The sequence below is a fragment of the Nannospalax galili genome, unplaced genomic scaffold (genome assembly GCF_000622305.1).
Source record: "Nannospalax galili isolate Female #2095 unplaced genomic scaffold, S.galili_v1.0 scaffold55, whole genome shotgun sequence".
Classification (NCBI taxonomy): domain Eukaryota; kingdom Metazoa; phylum Chordata; class Mammalia; order Rodentia; family Spalacidae; genus Nannospalax; species Nannospalax galili.
This window is the reverse complement of record NW_008337640.1, coordinates 1,390,928-1,396,623: the sequence shown is the minus strand read 5'-3', so window position 1 is coordinate 1,396,623 and position 5,696 is coordinate 1,390,928. Positions and strand designations below refer to the sequence as shown.

At 41.5% G+C, this 5,696-nt stretch overlaps 1 pseudogene; it reads left to right on the top strand.

The window, feature by feature from the left end:
• The first annotated feature begins 2,034 nt into the window (after positions 1-2,034).
• On the top strand, positions 2,035-3,249 carry LOC103733786 (annotated as a pseudogene).
• Positions 3,250-5,696: the final 2,447 nt, after the last annotated feature.

The following is a 5,696-nucleotide window of genomic DNA, read 5'->3' as shown; positions in this document are numbered from 1 at the left end:
ATGGCTAAGCTCAGCCAGTCTTAAAAAACTGCTGTGGGAAGCTGGAGAGATGACTCAGTGGTTAAGAACACTGATCATTCTTGCAGAAGACCCGGGTTTGAATCCCAGCACCTACATGGCAGCTAACAACTGTCCATAATTCCAGTTATAGGGGATCTGATAGTCTCTTCTGTCCCCCGCAGGCATTGCAATGACACGGGTGCACTTACCTACATGCAGGCACAACACTCATACACATAAAAATAATAATATATTTTTAAAAAACAGTGCTGTATCTACAAAGCTTTAACTACAGTAGTTGATAAAGGTGTTAATGAAAGTTGGGGTATAAAGCAAAATATTTCTAAGCTTCCGTTAAACTTCTTTAAGTAAGATCTTATTTACCTTTTCTTTCTTAATTTTCCTCCCAATCACCTAGAAAATTGCATTCATGGCATTTTTTTTGATACAGGAGTGCTTGCCCTTAGTACTTGTAGCACTTAATTGACACTTAGGAAAGCATATGTGAACTTTCCTTTCATTTCTTCCCTTTCTTCCCTTTTTCCAGAACCATCTCTACTTTCATGACTTTTGTTAACAGTATGGATATAAGATGTTTTCTATGATGTGAATTTTTTCACATTTGAGCTCTGAAAATCTTGGAATATATTCTACTGGGGTTATATTGAGCCTACTGGAAATGTTGAGCCCTATATGTAATAAAGTTATTCTTTTTTTTTTTTTTAAGGCAGGGTCTTTATAGTTCAAGTAGGCTTAGCTTTGAACTTGTTGTATAGTTACTCAGTCTGGCCTTGACCTGTGACCTTCCTGTCTTCCTTCCAAGTGCTGGTATACAGGTATGTGCCACCACATGTAGCTTAAGTTATTCCATTTTTTGATTGTTTAATGATAGTCTCATAATTTTGTGGTTAATGCCCAGAGCCAAAATAGTAGACAAAACTGTGCTATCAATCATGGTTGTAACAAGAATGCAGTGGGATGCTGGACAGTCTCTTCAGGCAGCCTGATGGTTTCTCTTCATGTTGTTTTGTTTATGGTCTCTGAAACAAGAGTTCTCAGATTTCAGGGTAGACACAATGGAACTTATTGAAAATACCAACTCCTTATGCCATCTCCTGAGTTTCTGAATCAGAAGGTCTGGGATGAGACCAGGAAATGTGGATCTTCCCAAGTCCCTCAGTGGGATTCTAAGGTAGAGGCCTGAGAGCTACACACGGAGAAGGAGAAATGTCGCTAATGATCAGAATCACAGATTTTCCTGCAGGTCAAGCAATCCACTAAGTTTTTGCCTACATTTAAAAAAATTAACCAAATTGTTTAGCATATCTTGACTTGTTGTTTTTGTTTCATGTGTTTTATTTTTTTTTTGAGAGAGGTTCCCATATAGCCCAGGCTGGCACCAAATCCTCTGTATAGTAGTGCCTGGCCTTAAACTCCCAAAGCTCCTGTCTCTAACTTTCCACTGGATTGCAGACTTATGCCACCATTCTTGGCTAGTCCATGTTGACTAGGTAAATTAGAGGGTCTAACACCTATCTATTAACACCACTGTGAAACTGCTACTGGAACCAGGCTAATTTGGAATGCATCAGTATGTGCAATTAGGATTGAATACATGAAACTGAGTTATAGGATTTTAACTTTATCCTATGTATCATTTAGTAGAAAATAAGAAAACATGGCTGATCTGTTTGAGTGTATGGGAGCCAGAGTGAGTGTGAGCTTGTGTGAGAGGAGGTGAGGCATGAATGCGCTTGTGAGAGGACGCCACAGCCCGGTGTGGCTGCCTGCCGCCCCGGGAGCCCAGCCACACGGGCAGACGCCGCTAGCCGCCCCGGGCCTCTCGGCAGCGGAGATCTCCCGGTGCTCCCCTGGATGTCCCCGGAGCCCTCTAGGAGCCTCGTCTAGGCCTTGCCACGTGGGGCGGGCTGGTGCTGCGGCCGCCGGCGCTCCCCGAGTTCCCACCCATCACATCTACAGGCAGAGGGGAAAGATGGGAAGGATGCTAAAGACTATGCTTTAAAACAAATGGAAGGGACTGGAATCTCTATGTCAGCATGTTGAGAAATAACACTACTTCGAGAGCTTAAGCACCCAAACATCATCTGTCCAAAAGGTGTTTCTATCCCCTGCTGATCGCAAAGTGTGGCTTCTCTTTGACTCTGCTGAACACGACCACTGTCATGTAATCAAGTTTCACAGAGCTTCTAAAGCAAAGAAGCCAGTTCTGTTAGAATGAAGTCTATTGTATCAAATCCTGGATGGGATTCACTATCTGCATGCTAACTGGGTGTTGCACAGGGATTTGGAACCTGCTAATATTTTAGTTATGGGTGAAGGTCCTGAGCAAGGAAAAGTAAAAATTGCTGATATGGGCTTTGCCCGATTATTTAATTCACCTTTGAAGTCTTTAGCAGATTTGGATCCAGTGGCTGTACCATTCTGGTACCGGGCTCCAGAATTGCTCCTTGGAGCAAGACATTATACCAAAGCAATTGATATTTGAGCTACAGGGTGTATATTTGCAGAACTACTAACGTCAGATCCAATATTTCACTGTCAACAAGAGGACATCAAAACTAGTAATCCTTATCACCATGACCAGCTGGACAGAATATTCAGTGTAATGGGATTTTCTGCAGATAAAGATTGGGAAGATATAAAAAAAGATGCCCGAACATTCAACATTAATGAAAGATTTGAGAAGAAATATGTATACCAACTGCAGCCTTATCAAGTATATGGAAAAACATAAAGTTAAACCAGACAGTGAAGCATTTCATTTGCTTCAGAAGTTACTTGCTTTGGACCCAATAAAGCAAATTACCTCAGAACAGGCTATGTAGGATCCCTGTTTCTTAGAAGACCCACTTCCTATGTCAGATGTTTTTGCCGGTTATCAAATCCCTTATCCCAAGCGAGAATTTTTAACAGAAGAAAGAATCTGATGACAAAAGAGACAAAAAGAACCAGCAGCAGCAGCTGGGCAATAACCACACTAATGGAACTGGTCGTCGAGGGAACCAAGACAGCGGCCATGCGCAGGGACTCCCATTGAAAAAAGTGAGAGTTGTTCTTCCTACAGCTACCTCCGGCGGACTAATCATGACCTCAGACTATCAGCCTTCCAATCCACACACTGCTCACCCCAACCCTGGACCAAGCACATCACAGCCCCAGAGCAGCATGGGATGCTCAGCTACCTCCCAGCAGCCTCCACTGTACTCACATCAGACACATCGGTACTGAGCTCTGTTGGAATCTGTCAATGCTCTACTGTTGCTAATGCTGCAGGGCTGGCTGTGCATCTCTCTGCCGGAACCTGGTGTGGGTGGTGAGACTACTACACCACATCTTCAAAATGTCCAGTAGCCAAGTTCCACCAATTGCCGCAGATTAGGGTAGGAGCTTCCAAGTTGTACCTAATTATGGAAATTAGACTTGAAAAGAAAGTGCTGGCACAGTTGTGTTGTGGGTTTGCTACTTCCATAGTTTACTTGTCATTGTTTCAGACTGTGCTGGATAGCTTTAGAGTCAACTTGATGCACCTGGGTCGAGGGAGCCTCAATTGGAGAATTGCCTGTATTGGACTGGCCGGTGGCCATGCCTGAGGGGCATTTTCTTGATGAATGATGTGGGAGGGCCCAGCCCACTGTGGGTGGTGCCACCCCTGGGCAGGTGGGCCTATCTAGCATAAGAGAGTAGGCTGAGCAGGGGCCAGGGGAGCAAGCCAGTAAGCAGCATTCCTCCATGGCCTGTGTTCCAGCTCTTGCCTCCAGGTTCCTGCCCTGAGTTCCTACTTTGGGCTCCCTGATGAACTGCAACCTGGGAGATGTAAGCTGAATAAACCTTTTCCTCCCCAAGTTGGTAGTGGTCAGAGTGTTTTGTCATAGCAATGAAGAAACAGACTAAGACACTGACTGACCAATGCATATTTTTCAGTGACAGTCTATAGTAGTTGAAGCTGGGAAATGTGCTAGGGGCGAGCATTTGTCCTTATATGTGGTAACTTCTTTCAGTGTAACAACATTATCTGACCAATAGTACATACAGACACAACATTTAACTGGTACTTGAAACACACAAGTTTATGTTAACAAAATAAGCAAGATTTAAAAGATTATTTTGGTACATCTTTTTAGTGTCTTATCAGTGGGATGATTCATTTTCTACATTAATCAGTGTTTTAAGACCAAGAATATTGCTTGGATTTTTTTTTTTTTTGGAAAGAACAAAATAACCACATAGTTTCTACTGAAAGGCTTCAAAACTCCCAAAGATTAATTTCCAACCTAGACATTTGTTTTTATTTTCAATCTATGACTTGACTGGAATTAAAGCTGCTACTTGACAGTGATTAAATATGTTGTCATTGATATAAACCTGTTTGTTTCAGCAAACAAACTGAAATCATTGTTATAGACAGTGTTTTATCTCTCTCCATTGGTGTTGCTGATTTGTGAGCACGCTTTACGAAGATGAAAGCATAAATGGTAACCTCCTTAACAACGTGTGGCATCCAATTCAGATTTCTGTTCTGATTTTAGAGCTAGTTGGTGTAGTGCTACTAAGATTTTGTTTCATTAATTTTCTTTTTTAAAACTCGTTCACACATTTTTTAGGGTGCCCTTACTTCAGCAAAGGAGGAGATCCTTAGAATTTTTGAGGGGTGGAAAGCTGTAACATACAATGTACTGTATCAAACTATTTTACATGAATGACACAAATACACTGAATAAAAAAAAATTGAACATTGTTAAAAACAAGGTGTTAGGTAATTTATTTTTCACAAATCAAAAAAAAAAAAGAGAGAGAGAGAAAACATAAAAAGGGGTGGTAGAGAAGTCTTAGTGGTTAAGAGCACTGGCTGCTCTTACAGAGGACCCTGGTTTGATTCCCAGCATCCACATGTTGGCTAACAACCATTCATGACTCCAGTTCCAGGGAATCTGACACCCTTTTCTGACCTCTGTGGGCACTGCATGACACAGGTGCACTTACATACATGCAAGCAATATACTCATACACATAAAATAAAAATAAAAACATGAAGAAAAGAAAACATAAAAGACATCGTCTGTCAGCCATTTTCTCCTGGTTTTTAATTTTGCTGCACATAGAGTACTTCTCTCCTTTTTTATATTTTGTTTATTGTCATGAAATAGCTTCAGAGGTCAGAAGAGGACATCAGATCCCATGGAACTGGAGTCATGGACAACTGTTAGCTGCCATGTGGGTTCTGGGAATCAAACCAGGGTCCTCTGCAAAAGCAACCAGTGTTCTTAACTGCTGCGCCATGTCTCTAGCCCCTGTACTTTATTCTTTATAAGTGAATATATACACAGGTAATCAGGCCAGAAAATACACTGTAAAACAAACAATAGAAGCTTACTGTTTATGGACTATCTTATAAAGACACAATATTTCAAATTTTCCTTTTTCTTTTTTTCAAAATATTTTTGATTTATCTATTTTTATTTTATGTGTATGAGTGTTTTGCCTACATGTATACAATTGCACCGTGTGTGCACAATGCCCACAGAGGCCAAAAGAGGGCATGAGATCCCCTGGAACTGGAGTTAGCCACCATGTGAGTGCTAGGAATCAAACCCCAATCCTTTGGAAGAGTAGCCAGAGATGGCTGAGCCATCTTTTCAGCCTCTGCTTTTTTCTTCTTAAAAGATGCACATATGGCA